Here is a 15,421-nt window from a genome sequence, read left to right on the forward strand (position 1 = left end):
ATTAGTTTTCTATTGGGCTCCCAAACTAGCTCGAAAGTGTGAGAGTAAACATTGGTTTCCCTGTGGTGCGGACGGACGGTCGTACGGTCACGTGATTACCAAATTTTCTCGGATGGGTAGATTACCACATTTCCTTAGCTATGGGGCTCCGTCCACGCGCGCGCGAAGCGCGCGCGTGGAGCTCCGTTATAAAATGTGCGGTATTTATCATGGCGTATCTACCGGTATTTTTAGTAATACTAAACACTGTTATCATTACCCACAGCTCAATCGTCGATTCTCACATGTGCTTAATTTTATTCGAGAGGTGACTGTTTTGAGATGGGACGTCTGAGTCAACTAAATTCGACAGTAGAGACCTTTAGATTCTAACACGAGTGCGACTACAAGTACGAGATTTTCTCAATACTAAGTAGTGCGCGCACGTGAGCTAGCGTCGATTTGGCGGGAAAACGTGGTAGCCGTCGTCATTGTACTACGATTTTTCGCTCGAATGTCGTGGTGGCGAAAACAAGATTATATATAGATTTAGCCAGGGCTAAAAGCGAGGCTCCTATTAACTCGAATATATAATTTAAATCAAACAATAAACTTGTCTTCCACAAATCAGTTAACTTTAGAGCACATTCATGTGACTTTTGAGTTGAATGCTAAGTGATTTTAGCGAAAAATAATTTGCAAACAGTCCAAGCTAAGAGTGAGCTTAATGTTACATCGAGTTGATAGCCTTATACACACACCCAAAAAATAGCATAGCCATAATGGCTCTTGATCACAGTAGATTAGGCCTGGGAAACAAATTCTTGGAAAACAAATCAGGCCGAATTTTTGGCGTTCGACAAGTTTACTTTACAAAATCTGGCCAACAAGTCTGGGGACGTGTAAACCAACCTTTTATACTTTTTATACATCACATCTGAGGTGAAACAGTACCATGAGGCGCTATTTTTATCATACAGACCTCGTACAGAATGCAGTATTTCACAATTTCGAAATGTCCAAAATCACCTATACGGCTAGCCGGTTCTCTCTTTTGACAAGCGCCAAAGTCGACTGTTTAAATTAAGATTAACAGAGTTATACGCTTCAACATAATAAAGAATTTATTATTATTTTTTAATTTAATAATTTTATAACGATGTGTAATCTTCAAAAATGTTTGAAACGCGCGGCGTTTTGACTACTCCTGCAAGCGATGTTCATGAGCGACTGAAAACAAACGGCACAGCGATTAAAATTTCAAAAGAGACTAATAGCAATCAATAAAAATAAGACAACAATTTTCATTCAGGAAGACAAGTATTGAAGTGTTTCTGAAAATCCTTGTTTATGTTTTAAGCCGGCTTCCCGGACTCGAGGCAAGAAAATCACTCAAAGCTTTCTTTTACAGCCAGAATTATAACTAATTTTCGTTGGAACGTTTTCTTTCTACTTGCGTTGAGAAAATGTCTAAAGGCTTTTTAAAGTTCTATAAGCTTATAATGAAACCTGATACTCGGTCAGATCATTGTCTCAAATCTTACAAACGCGCATAAACTAAATAGCCGCATAAACTACGCTCCACTTCATTAAATTAGATATAAAAAACGAATATCAAATACAATAATTACTCAAGCTTACCATCTGAGATACATTGAAAACTATCAAATAAGGCCAGAATCGCTTCAGACTTTTCGACCCCTCTTACGCATCAGGCAAGGTGAAAAACGAAAACGATGCCATTCCGAAATCGGATTTCCGACTTTGACAAGCGACGTATATTTTGTACACTCAGTGGAAAAAGACAGTTAAAAACATAAAAAGTTGACACTCTGTCAGCTTCAGCTGTCAAAGTAAACAAGTTTCAAGATGCATGCTGCATAAATTTTTCGCATGAACTCACCTGTCAAATCTTGACCAATCAGAGCATAAAAATTGGAGGTAGAGCGTGACCAACGAGTGCCCTTGGTGAGAAAAGTCAAAAGCAACTGGCATGTCTTCCCTGCCTGTAAACACTGGCTGAATTTTAGCTTCCGAGGTCAGTTTGAAATCAAAATTTTAATTCTGCGGCTCATATAAAACACGACATATTTCATATGAATTAAAAAAATTAAACTTGAGCCTGCGATCATTTGAAAACAAGTAACTTGTCAGCGGATAACTTCAAAAAGATACTCGACCTCAATGGGTCGACACCTAAGCCCGCGATACGGTCAGGTGATACTGGTCAGCAGATATCTAGTTTTGACAGCTGTCAATTGATCACAACATTGGTGTGCGATATGTGAGTAATATCAGTCTTCCTCCCAAACTAGCTAGAAAGTGTGAGATTGAACATTGGTTGCCCTTTGGTGCCGACGGACGGTTTCTCGGGCGGGAGGGCGGTCGGTGTGAGGTCACGTGATCACCAAATTTTCTCGGATGGGTAGTTTACTTCATTTTCTTACCCATGTTGCTCCGCTCAGCAAACGTTAAAAGCTTTATCATTTTGCGATTGGGAGAGCGCGTAACCTTCTTTACTAAAGATAGCAATGCTAACTTGTGTAGTGAAAAATAGTAAAATGACGCTTTCTGGGAAGTCTATATTTTGAGGAGACGCGAAGAAACTTCAAGTAAAATGTTGTACTCGTAGTCGTTCTCGTCCTCGAATCTAAAGGTCTCTAGTTTCAAATTAAAGACAACTTAGGTTCAACATTGAGTTTAGAAGTCGCATTTCACATGTGCCGAATATAATGCATTAATTATAGAAACTGTTATCCATATTGGATAAAAAGTTCTTCTAGAGACTGGGAAAATTTGCAACTAACGGAGATAAAATTTGGCACCATCATATCGGACGTCTGAATGAGGGTCTCAATGGGGTGGTAGCTTTTACGGTTATCGGCTAAAATTTTGGCTCTTTTACGGCTATCCGTTAATTTTTTCCAGTTACGGTTAACAACAAAGTTAAAATTAATTTATTTTGTTTCAAGGAGTTAAATGTTAATAAACCTGTATTTTTTTGTATCTTTAAAGCAAAATAAAGGTCTTAGGATCATCTCGGGATGAAATAAACCATTCTTTTGAAAAATTTTAACATTTGACAGATCATACTTTTTATAAAGTGTTCCACTTCTAATATTATTTTACCCATACAAATGTCAATAGTCAATTTAAAAATAATCTTTGTGATAAAGCAGAAGCAGACAGGCAAACGCCCAACTCAAGGCCAGGGCGCCACGTTCATTTATAACAGAAATGGCCGTTTACACACTAGAGACGGGTTATTCGGGTGAGACGGGTATCCGTTTGATAATTCGCGTCACTGATAGGTAATACGTCTTAATTTGAAAATGGAATGGTTTTAATTTTGAATCAGAAAAATCGGCCTGGTTTTCTCGGTCAATTTTGACGGACAATTTAATTGAAGATGGATTATCCATTTCAGATAGCCTGTGTACAGCCGCCCCCTCCCCTCAAAAGGAGGTGGGGAGAAAGAGTGTCTGTGGGGGAGGGGGTGACTGTACACAGGCTAATCCATTTCTAGCTCTAATGTGAAAACGGCCAATGTAAAACAATTCCCGTGTCCAGTGTTTTTAATGATAGCGAAGGGCTGTACAGAACGATTGTCTGCCGTTGTCTTGTCTGTAGGCCTCATTATTCCGCGCTCATTATTCCGAAATGCCTTGACCGAGATTGCGTGGGAAGACCCGGGGGGAAGACGCCGTAGCGTCAGAGAAAAACAGGGAATTGTTACATGGAATTGTTGTTTATCGGCGACGTGTTTTACAAACAGTGACATCTTTGCGTGTTGCTAGTATTTCAAGGGCACGACCTCCTGAAAATCTAAAATATTAATCCCCAGCAAGAAGCCAGATTTTCGCTATGGAAAAAATTAGTTCCCCGAGAGAGCGGCGGCGGAAATGGAGCCTAGGTCTAGGTCAACAACTAAAAGCTAGGCGCTTGGCCTAACGTGCGTAGCGGTCAAAGTAGCCGGGAAATAAAACCGCAATCATAAGTGAGTTTAGCACCTTTCTTAAACCTAACAAATCTAGGGAACAATTTCTTACCCTATTTACGGCTAACGGTTAAAATTTTTAAATTTTTACGGCTATCGACTAAATTTTTGGCCGTTTTACGACTATCGGTTAACCCCATTGAGACCCTCCTGAATCAACTGCCGTATTTGATTACTTTCATCGGCTAAAATAAGTGTTCGGCACTCATAAGAAATTCCACGTTTTTAATTGGCCCAACATGACATAAATCTAAGCTCAGTGGTTTGCAGGCTGTTATTAAGTTGTTGTTTTCTTTTTAGAAAGAGTAATTCGTGTCTCTCTTTGTAAATCCATTTTTTTAATCCGCTTGTGCCGCGACTTAAGAATCAGCTGTAATGGTTGATTTTACTATCCCTTTGACATGATTTGCATGTCACTGGACATGATTTTTATGTCAAAAAGAGCCGAACCGTGACTTCGTCGTATAATATGCCGCACCGCAGAAAGACGAAAAAGCTAAACATTTTTTTTGATCAAATTATTTTAAGGTTTAAACTCGAAGCTTTATATAGCGTAAAATAATTATGATTTACTTTTTCTGGTATCACTTGTAATAATAATAATAATAATAATAATAATAATAATAATAATAATAAAATAACATTATTCATAGATTAAAAAAAATAGACTATTTACAGATTCAAGAATATGAATATTAAAATATATACCCTATGTACATTCTTCTTGTGTACGAAAGAGAATTGTCGTAAAATGACTATCTAAAAAACTACTAATAACAATTATAAAAATAATAATAATATCGCACTGAAGGAAACTGAAAAAAAAGCAAGTACAAAGACCTAGAAATAGAAATACAGAGAATGTGGCATATGAAAACCATAGTGATCCTTTTGGTTGTTGATGCGCTTGGTACAGTGAAGAAGGGTATGATAGAAAACATCAAGAAATTATCAGAGAGCTACTATGACAAAGATTCAAAAGATCTGCACGCTGGGATCTGCGCGAATCCTCAGAAAGGTGCTCAGTGTATGAACAGAGTGATTGACTTGAGTGACTGACGCTCTAGGTGCATGGTTTTCCCCCCCACTGATACACAAAAAGAACACCAGCAAAGACTGTGATAAAAGAGATAATAATCATAATAATAATAATAATAATAATAATAATAATAATAATAATAATAATAATGATAATAATAATAATAATAATAAGGGATCTTGCTTAGATTTTGGTCCATTCCCTTTTACTGAGTCTCGAGTGTACCAGCAATAACCTGGCACAGTTTATTATTATTATATAATTACAGTCGACTCCCGCTAACTCGAAGCTCGCGCTAACTCGAACCAAAATCGATTTCCCCTGGATTTCTGTCATACTTTCACTATAATTTTACCCTCGGTAACTCGAACTCCCGCTAACTCGAACCAATTTTCGTTTCCCTCAGGTCATTTTCTATATAATTTTACCCTCGATAACTCGAACCATGTTTTGAGCCCTCAAAAAGTCAGGAAAAAAGCCGTCTACTGGCTTCCGAAACATTGAATTTTGGATGTCCTATTAACGTGTTGTAGGAGTATGGTTTGCCAATGGAGGCTGATGTTGATTGTCACAGGCTAACGTGAAGCAGCTTTTCTTTTCAAAACAGTAAAACGCATGCTCCATTTAGGCTATGTTTTGTTACGTTACGTTCTGGTTTATAATCTAGAAGTATCTTTTAATTTTCACCTGACCTTTCTACAATTAAAGGTGATTAAAATGTTCACTGTGCAGTAAAAAATGTTTTTTACCTTAGTCTAGGCTATTTTCTTCGAGCTCCCGATGACTCGAACTCCCGATAACTCGAACTTTTTTCGATTTCCCTTGAAGGTTCTAGTTATCGGGAGTCGACTGTATTGTAATCCTTGGCTTGCTTGTTTAGACTCTAAAGCACAGAGTCCAAACCATGGCCCTCAGGTACAAAAGAGATTACTTGATTGACAAAACCTTTCTGAGGATGTGGGCTATTCCCAGAAGTGAGATTCTTTTGGTGCTCGCTGACACTGGTTGTTCCTGGAATTCTGTTAACGTATTTTTCCTGTTCCTTCTTAATGACCCCGAGCGCCCCAATAACAACTGATACCGTCTCCATTTCCATTTTCGACATTCTGGCGATTTCAAACTCTACGTCCTTATACTTAGAGAGTTTCTCGACTACCTTAACGGATTATTATTGTTATCGGAAGACTTTATTTTTATGGTTAAAGTTTCGTCTTTCATGCATAACTAACGACCGTCATTGCAACGTGAACCTCTTTTCAATTTCAAAGTTTTCAGAAACTATCTATTTCTGTTACCTTTCCATCGTTATGTTTACGACTTTCTTATCTTGTAAAAATCTTAGCTAACTCCTGCTCTAAATCAGTAGAGTATACAGCTACGAAATCAATACAACTTCTGTACTCGTACTGCTAACTTTGTGTCCTTGTATTTGCCTCTTTTAACGTTGTCCTTGTATTGTATATACCCGGCATGCAAATAGTTCCTTTTATCATGAAACATTTGTTATTCACTTTGTCAAAGACGCTTATGTAAGGTTTTTCAACACGGTATCTTGAGCATTTTTCCAGCTAGATTTGTTGATGATCTTTCGGCTTGTTAGCCTGTCGAATTCTCTTTTTAATTGCCAATCTGTTGCGTAGTCCACGTATAATACTGTAGGGTAGGTAGCGAGTAGGTGCTTTGACCGTGAGTGGAATTAACAACGGGGATGTCCAGATAAACCACATTCGTTTCTTTAGTCGGCTTCCTCGGTGATTTTTACTTATCTTCTAGACGTTGAGTGTTTAAAAAAAAAACATAGAAACGTATACTGGTCATTGTCACCCGATGAGAGCCATGTTGACATCATCGTAGGCAGGCATGGTCTTATTTTCACTGATTTTTATGTTTTTGGAGCCACACCTCTTGTTCAGACTAATTTAAGACCTTCTACAGACAACAGATGCGCAATCTTTTCGGTTGGGAGCGTGAGATAAACTTTTGCCCGTCTATGCCTCCTATCTAGGTACTATGCGATAGGATTCAGTCCAATAGTAACTAATTTTACTCTAAAGGAATTGCCTTGCAAAATCTCTTTCTTTTGGACTTTGATTTGACCATTCTTCCCTTTATCCTCGCTCGTATCTACCTCCAGTGTGATTTTTCATGACTCTATGGCATGTTAATGAGGTGTATTACGCTATTATGCAACCCATAAAATTCAAGTGTTCTTATTAATATTCATTGGTGGGATACCGAATCAAACGCTGTCTTCGCGTCCACCAAACAGCAGGATATTTCTTCTTTTGAAGGTGTGCATCTTCTAGTACCATTTTCTCAGTCAACAAGTTGTCAACACAACCCGTGTTTTATTCCTGCAGTACACCCTCCTTTATCGATCTGCATCAAGCGATCTTTTCCTCGTGTGATTCTAAAAAGCCGTGTATTACTTACGTAATCAGTTTGTAAAGTGAGTTCAGAGATATAGTTGGTGTCGCCCCATGTAAGGGAATCCAGGACTTCCTTGGATTCTGGATTCCACGCTGTGGATTCCGGATTCCGGGTACTGGATTCCGGATTCCAGTACAGTGGATTCCGGATTCCAAAAAGGGCTGGATTCTAATTTTTTACTGTTTTAATGCTTTTCTTTGCATTTCATTTTCGTGTTTGAATCTTGCTATATTGAAAGACGTTAGAATGCATAACAAGTTTGTTTTCTTTTTCGATTTATAAATTAGGGGTGGAATGTATTACAGTTCTGTAAGGGTTTATGGTATAACAAGGAGGGGGACATTGGGGGACTGTCCACACCGCAACACCGCGGAAACTGAAAATAACAAACACCGCATCACCACAAAAAAATGTGGCGAAACACCGACATCGCAATTTTAAATTTTGTCCTTCAATTAATCTAATCCAAATCTCCATATAATTAAGGATTGAGGATCTCGGAGCTGGTTAGCGATTAGTAGAGAGTGAGACTGACCTCAAGACTTTATTTTTTACTTACTCTATTTTTGGGAGCTCTATTTTCAGTCATGCAGATAGAAAAATGCTTAATTAACAGAAACAAAAGAACTCTTGCAGATCATTCCTAAATATATCACGTTTATTCATTTGATTGCTGCATAATAAAGTATAAATGGCAAAAAGGTACAGTCATTGCCGGGGAAAATTGAGCTGCAATTTGCAAGAAAGCGGTGTAACAAAGTTCGTGTCTACCTCCAAATCAATTTTTCCTATCTAGGCCATATCATAAACCAGCGCAGGTTAATCAAGTCTTTTGCTATCCACCAATAATATAATAGAAGGTTCATTTTGTTTGTATGTTGTTACATTCGTAGCTTTCCTTGTCCTATCCGAACGCCTGGAACAGGCTACGTCGAGACTTGTTTGCAAATTCTTTTGGAACATTAAAGCAGTATTTTGAAGTAGTAGAATAAATATACTGAACAAAACGTTCAAAGCCGCCAATCGCTAATCGGCTCTAAACTATCATATCAAGGAAAGCTTGGTTTTTTTAACATTTATTTGGACATTGTTTTTCGTTCTCTTTCCACTTTTTATTGGAATCATTGGCATAGCGCAAAAACTAAATTCGGTTACCTCTCTTTTGTAAAACTTTCATTTACAGAGACACTGATGTACAATAAGCTGCAGAACACACGCATTAGATATCACTTCTTAACTGAATTGCTGTCACACTTTCTCATATGACACATAAGACACGAGTTTTAGCCAAGGACAGTAAAATACACTTCTCCTAGGACGGGATAAGCACATATGCTCAGTAAAAGATTGACAATCAAAAAGAGCACTACAAAAGATTAAGTTGGACTCCAAGCTGACAAAAGTGTTGTCCAGGTCAGCGTGGCCCTAAAGTGACTGAGAATGATAACATGGCTCAAAATAAATTTCGGACAGTGGCCAGACCACGTTGATCGACCAAATAAATTTTTACGCCGTCACGTCTCGACGTTTTTGACTGGTCAAAATAAAGAAACAAAGTTAACTCTTGACAGTCTGCAAGCCCAAAACTATCAGTTACTTGGTCTAGTCGTTGCTGAACCATTTAAGGTGGCTGAACACAGTTTTGGTAGTTTGTGAGTATATGTCATTTGCCAAATCAAGGCAAGAGAAATGTTGCAGCTCACAAGCTGAAACTTGGCAAGTAAAAAATATACTGATGAAAGAGTTTGACTGACAGGTCAAATGTGATGTTTTCGTGGTTTCCATGGCAACATGAACGATTGAATACAACCTGTGACTTGCTTGCCACCACGTTCAGTACAGTCCACAGATCGACACAAACGAAAAATCATGCAGCTTTGCCTTTGGCAGGTTTAGATCTATCGCAGTCAGCCAAAAATTGGTATGATTTCACAACACAGTATTAAGACTTATACACACGAGGGGTTTTGCTCCCGGAGCATGCTCCAGGGGCACGCTTCGGGAGCAAAGCTCCTCCGTGTGTACCAACGATTTCATGGGTATACTTCATCCTCGGGAGCAGAATTTCCACCCCGCAAAATGCTCCACAATATTTAACCGGTTAAATATTTGGGAGCAAACTCCTGGAGCAAATTGAGCGAACTTGAAAACGCTCCCTCGTGTGTACTGATACTTTTTGCCGCGCGCGGATTAATACGGCAAATGTAAAACATTAACCTAGTATCAAATTAGCCATTATTTTCATCCACACTGATTCCTTTGGAATCCTTGACTCGTGCTCAAAATTCAACATGGCGTCGACTGAAAGTGTAGAAGTTGATGAGCTCGAATTTTGCGTATGGCCTTCTCATGTATTCACAAAATCCGTCTGAATCTTTCACGGACAGTTCTCGAAAACTAGTATAAAAAGCCCCTTTCTCCTGTCTTCTCAGAAGCCATTGCCGAGCCCAAGTTTTCCTGGCATTTTTTTACTAACTGATGAGTCATCTTCAAGCATTATCAGCATCAAAAGAATTAACTTTTCTGTTTTGATCTGGGCCGCAAGGAAGTCGCCATGTTTAATTTCGATCTAGTTCCCAAACCCTCATCTGATGAATATCAGCTATCCCACACCAAATTTCTTTCGTTTGCTACCACGTGTGTACCATAACAAGGAGCAAGCTCCCGCAGTATGATCCCTTGTGTGTACTGGCAGTGCAAAATGAACCTGGAGCATGCTGCGGGAGCAAAACCCGTCGTGTGTATCGGCCTTTACAGGTACCTTTCTCTCTCAGCCTTTTGCTTTTGCTTGTGCTTTCCCATAACGTCTTTAAAAAAAAAAAACGTAGAAAAGAAAAATCCAACAAACAACAAACTACAAACTGTTCTGATCGAAGAGGTGGCGAGATTTCACTCGAATGCCGGGGGATGAGTGAAAAAGGCACCCACCGCGTCCTTGCACGTGATTACTTTAGTGACAGCTGATTGGTACGGTTCTGACAGTTTCTGGCTTATTTCTCAAATAAAGATTATCGAAACCATGAAAGTGTTCTCAGCGAAACTACTAGGACCAAATTAGGCACTAGGAGACTGTGAATTTCTTTTTTTTTCTTTTCAGGTAAACTGTTGAACGTAGACGTTTATTTTCATTTTCAATTGTGAACCAGGAGGACCAGGAAGGTTCAAGAAAAGGTCCACCGCAGGTGCACCTTTTCCAGTCCTGTGCCAGGTCAAAAAGCTTGGATAAAATCACTTTTGATTTTTTAAAGTTCAGCGAAGCAAGTGAACAACAGGGAATCAAACATAGCCAGAAGTTGAAGTTATTCATAACAATTCAATCTATACCTTAAAAGGGCTGCGCTGTGTTCCCTTGAAAACCCCCAAATTTTGTGATCCTGCCAGCCGCTCATAAGCAAGGGTTCCCTCGCTATTGTAGAATTTTAATCATGTGACTGTGACCTCGACCTTTCATATGGAGCTCGTGAACCATTGTTTTGACACCAGATATGCTGATATTACGTCGTCACATTCAGGTCTATACCCTGGGGAGGCTTTCCACAGATGATTTTTCTTTCGAGTGAGTAGCTCAATTTAATCTGGAGTGGATCTTTAGTAAGTTGGATTCCGGATTCCAATCTTTAGTAGGATTCCGGATTCCTAGTGCTGGATTCCGGATTCCAAAGCCCAGGATTCCGGATTCTAGAAGCAAAAAATTCCCGGATTCCGGAATCCGGATTCCCTTACATGGGGCGAGTTGGTGTGTAGTCAGATCAGGCTGAAGGATTATCTTTTTCAAGAACCATAACACTTCTCCCCGACGTAAACCAAGATGGAGTGTCGAGATGCCCATTTAGTACTGCTGCAATTAATGTTTTCATTCTCTTTTTCCAGTTATTTGTAATCTTATCTTCTCCTGGGGAAGATCAATTTCGCTTCTTTTTCCGAGCTTTCAAATACCATCTCCTTTGTGATCTGTATTTTATTTTCACTGAGCTCCTCTATCTGTCTCGACGCTTCGTATCCAGTCCGCCTGGTAAGCTTTTCACTCGAGTTCTCCTATACCGGCCTCCAAAATTCTTCAAGATCAACCTTTGTTGTTGTTGTGATTTATTATTTATATTATTATTATTATTATCATCTATTTTTACCCTGATTCTCAGAAGTAGTGAGTTTCCAATCGAACCAGGAATTGAGAAGTTTGGAAGCGAGATCACAATGCACTACAATTAAAAATGAAAGAAAATCCAGGCAAAAACGTCAGTGGCATAAAAAACTTAATAGTCGGTTCGACGCTGAAATAAAGTTTCAGAGCAGCGATGAACACAACAACAAAATGGATGCACAACAAAAAATTAGACGAAGTTACTCGTGCTCTTTAATTTCCTACATTCTGGATTAAATGACGAGTTTGGTTGTTCCATAAATAAATAAATAAATAAATAAATAAAAGAAAGACAATTGAAGAAGAATTTTGTAAAGAATGCATTTATGTACAATCAGTAGTTGCTCTAAGTTAAAGTCAAGCCAGGTGAAGCGTATCTCCTAATATTCCTTTAATGAATTTGTTATCTGAAGGTTGACTCTATTCGTAGTTTTAGGTTTTTAGATTCAGCTCTGCATTCCTGTATTCGTAATGAGCAGTGAATTCACACGCGAGGTAGTTCTGAAATAACTGCCCCAGGGGGTGGGAGAGAAGCTACTTCCCTTACATTCTCTTAAATTAAATCCAAACGATGTTCTTACAACTTGCAAAGCGGTCATCAAGGGTCTTGCCAGCAGATTTGTGTACTGATCATGCGCATTACGCCAAAAACCAAAGATCAACGGTTTTGGGAAGGAATAAAAACATGGCGGTCGAAGGCGGGATTCGCAATTTTATTGATTTTATGTCGCTTTTCAGACATAGTTTGTGGTTTGCTTTTTATTTAAACGATTTTCCTCTGCAGCGTTTAGAAAATGGCTGAAAACCTAAGGAAAGTTAAGGCCGCTTCAAGGTAGAGAGCTTTTACCGATAGAGTTGTCATTTATTCATTAGGATCTTGATACGATCGTTTTGACTTTTAACTTTGAATTCAAAGTGTTGACTGAACGTAGTAAACGGAGTGAAACGTGTTCACTTTTGTGAAGTGTGAATCTGTTTATTCAGTTATGTACGATCATTTTTATGAAGCTCTCTAGAATAGACTTGCTTCCGGTTAATCTGACACTTTTTTCAGTAATTTATTTTTTATCACTATCATAACTCCTATAATCTTCTGCATAGATGCATGTCCTCGCCCTGCAAAACGATGTTGACCTATGAACTCGATCGATAGACGTCATAGTCCAGCGCGTTGTTATCGGTTCAAGAGTTTACACGGTTGCAGTGACTGTCGCTTGCGTTTTGCAATTTCACTGCCAAGGAACACAGTATATACGATGTGGGAGAAAAGCAAAGGGGCGTGGCATTATTTTTCAATTATTGAATTATTTCTTCTGCCGGTTCGCTTCTCGCTTCTAAAATATTTTCTTTGGGAAAATACTGCAATTATTCGATGGCCACCACCTCTGCTCCCCCTGATCTGCTGCCTTATTTTCCATGAATTAGATATAAATGTCTCCAAAGCAATTCTATTTATTCAAAGATTTTTTAAATGTGACCGAATACTCAGAATTTGTAGCCAAAAATTACTGCTCATTACGCACGCATGACTGCAGATTTAAATTTGAAACTCAGGTTGCGGCAACGAGTAATGGGTTCATTCTAACTTCAAAATAATTGGACTAGGAGTAGTCCCCATTTTTCCTCAGGGATGGCAGAGCGAGCGAAACGCGAGCGCGCGTGAAAATCACCCCACGCGCGAAAGGCAAGACGCGGCAGTATTTCTCTCTCTCTCCCCACTGCATCTCGCCTTTCTCGTGTGGGGTGATTTTCACGCGCGCTCGCGTTTTGCTCGCTCTGCTATCCCTGAGGAAAAATCGGGGAGTACTCGAAGTCTATCAAATAATCGATTCATTAATGAAATCTATGAGGATATGCTTGACTTGGCTTCATATCAGACTTGGTTTCATATCATATTCAACACATTACTAAGCTTTATTTTACTATTTCTTCTTTTGCCAGGTACCAGTTATTGTTATAGCTACCGTTATGATGCAAAGGCATTTCTTTTTTCTTTGGTGAATAAGCCAGGATGGGCGCCTGTGAAATTACCTCAAACAGGACAGTATAGTTATAACGGATATTCCATATACGATTGCTATTCTTATCTTTATGGGCCTACTTTTGGAGGTGGACATGACATTCACATTGCCCGCTACGCATCATCCAGTAGCAGTTCCAATACCAACCTTGGTTATTCTTACAGTCCACCAAGCGGGTACAGCTATGGAAGCACCTTCACCCAGACATTTCTGGCAGGCACTCATCAGTTTACCCCAGACGAAGTAGAAACGTTTTACGAGACAACCTAAAAATATAATTTTGGCTTCGTAGTTTCATCAGTCAAGCGAATGGGGATTCAGTGACATGGAAGAAAAATGTATTGTTAATTAGATATAACCAAATAACGTTGCAGCTGTTAAAACAGAAGTGTTTGTCAATTACTGTCCACAGGCAAAAACTAAGAAGGAAATCAAATATTAAAAGGACACACGGTGCCACAGTTTCTCTTATGTAGTCAACTTTTTAACTTTCTCCCAGTAGCCTGGTTTCTCATTTCTGTTTTCTAGTTGATATATTTTGTCAAGAGAGGATTTTGTACAACCATTTACAAGGCTTTTTTGTACAACCTTTTATATTGGCACAAAAAAAGCGTTTACACAAGAAAAAAGTTTAACTTCCACAGGATATTGTCTTGGTACACGAACAAGTCCGCCATCTCATTTTTTTAGAAGACCAATGTGTCCTCCGTGACGCCAAGTAAAGAAAAGCTCTATACACTGAATTTAAATCAGCCTGAAATAAAAAAACAGAACTTTGTACCCATTATTGATGACTGATGACGGTACCTACTAAAGAATAGCTAAAGTCGGTTTGATAAGGCATAATAATTATAACATAGCTAGAATATTCACCTAATCAAATTCGATAGCGCGAGCGTGCTTCAAATTCCCATTGAGCACACTGATGACATGGCCGTATCATGAACAGTTTTATAGTTCATGTTCGGCTTTTACCTGTTGAAAACGAAGCGCTTTTAAAATTATAGAAATTTAAATTGTCTTTAAAAAGGTGCATGAAAGATCATGGGAATAGCTTCGGCCGAAGTAGAAAGAAGGACTTGATTAGTATGTACTGAGGCGCTCTCTTTTGTAAACATTTTGGTCTTCTTTTAAAAAAAAATAAGCGAATAATTTTGAAACCGCTCGATGGATTTTCTTATAAATTTCAGATTCTCGAGATTAACCGTCTTTTCAGGTATTACCGTTAAGTTTCAAGATTATCGATATCTTGTAAGGCAGTAAAATACGAAGGGCTGCGGCGACCTCAAAGGTTTGACGCGTTTAAGGCAGAGCCTCCTTTTCTCCTGCTCGATTAAGAAGACCGTGAAAGGAGGCTTTGATCGCCGAGTGGAGTCCTCATGATACCACAGATGATTTTCTTGTTACCATGTAAACTCTTTTCTAAGTTTAGGTGGCCTTTCTTCTGTCTCTGGTACAGTCGGCTCTCTCTAAACGGAATTTTCCATAAGAAGGGTATCTTGGTAAAAGGACATCTACAGTCGGTCCTTTCTTTTCTCTGATGATCCCTTTATTTGACTATTTATAAGACGGACATCAGTCTTAGACAAACACTCAGTGTCCGTCCCAAGGTGTTCCTCTTAGACTGAAGCCTGATGCCTGATGCGTGCCTGATTCCTTCAGTCCAACCTTGAAAATGCTTACTATTTAATACGTAACTTTTCTTTGCACACCAGGCACCGTAAAATGATTGATTGATTTTAGTGAAGGAATCACACGGTTTTAGAAGGCAAGCAGTCTGTGAAAGCCGCATAATTTACTATTTATTCAAAAAC

At 38.9% G+C, this 15,421-nt stretch overlaps 1 protein-coding gene and 1 pseudogene across 1 annotated transcript in view; both read left to right on the forward strand.

Moving 5' to 3' along the window:
* LOC140921638 (uncharacterized) overlaps positions 1 to 14,370 on the forward strand; it is a 34,743-nt pseudogene extending 20,373 nt beyond the window's left edge.
* Positions 1 to 15,421, forward strand: part of LOC140921542 (uncharacterized) — a 471,050-nt gene that overhangs the window by 294,099 nt on the left and 161,530 nt on the right. The gene's annotated exons all lie outside the window — the stretch shown is intronic.

This window comes from Porites lutea, chromosome 1 (genome assembly GCF_958299795.1).
Source record: "Porites lutea chromosome 1, jaPorLute2.1, whole genome shotgun sequence".
Lineage (NCBI taxonomy): Eukaryota > Metazoa > Cnidaria > Anthozoa > Scleractinia > Poritidae > Porites > Porites lutea.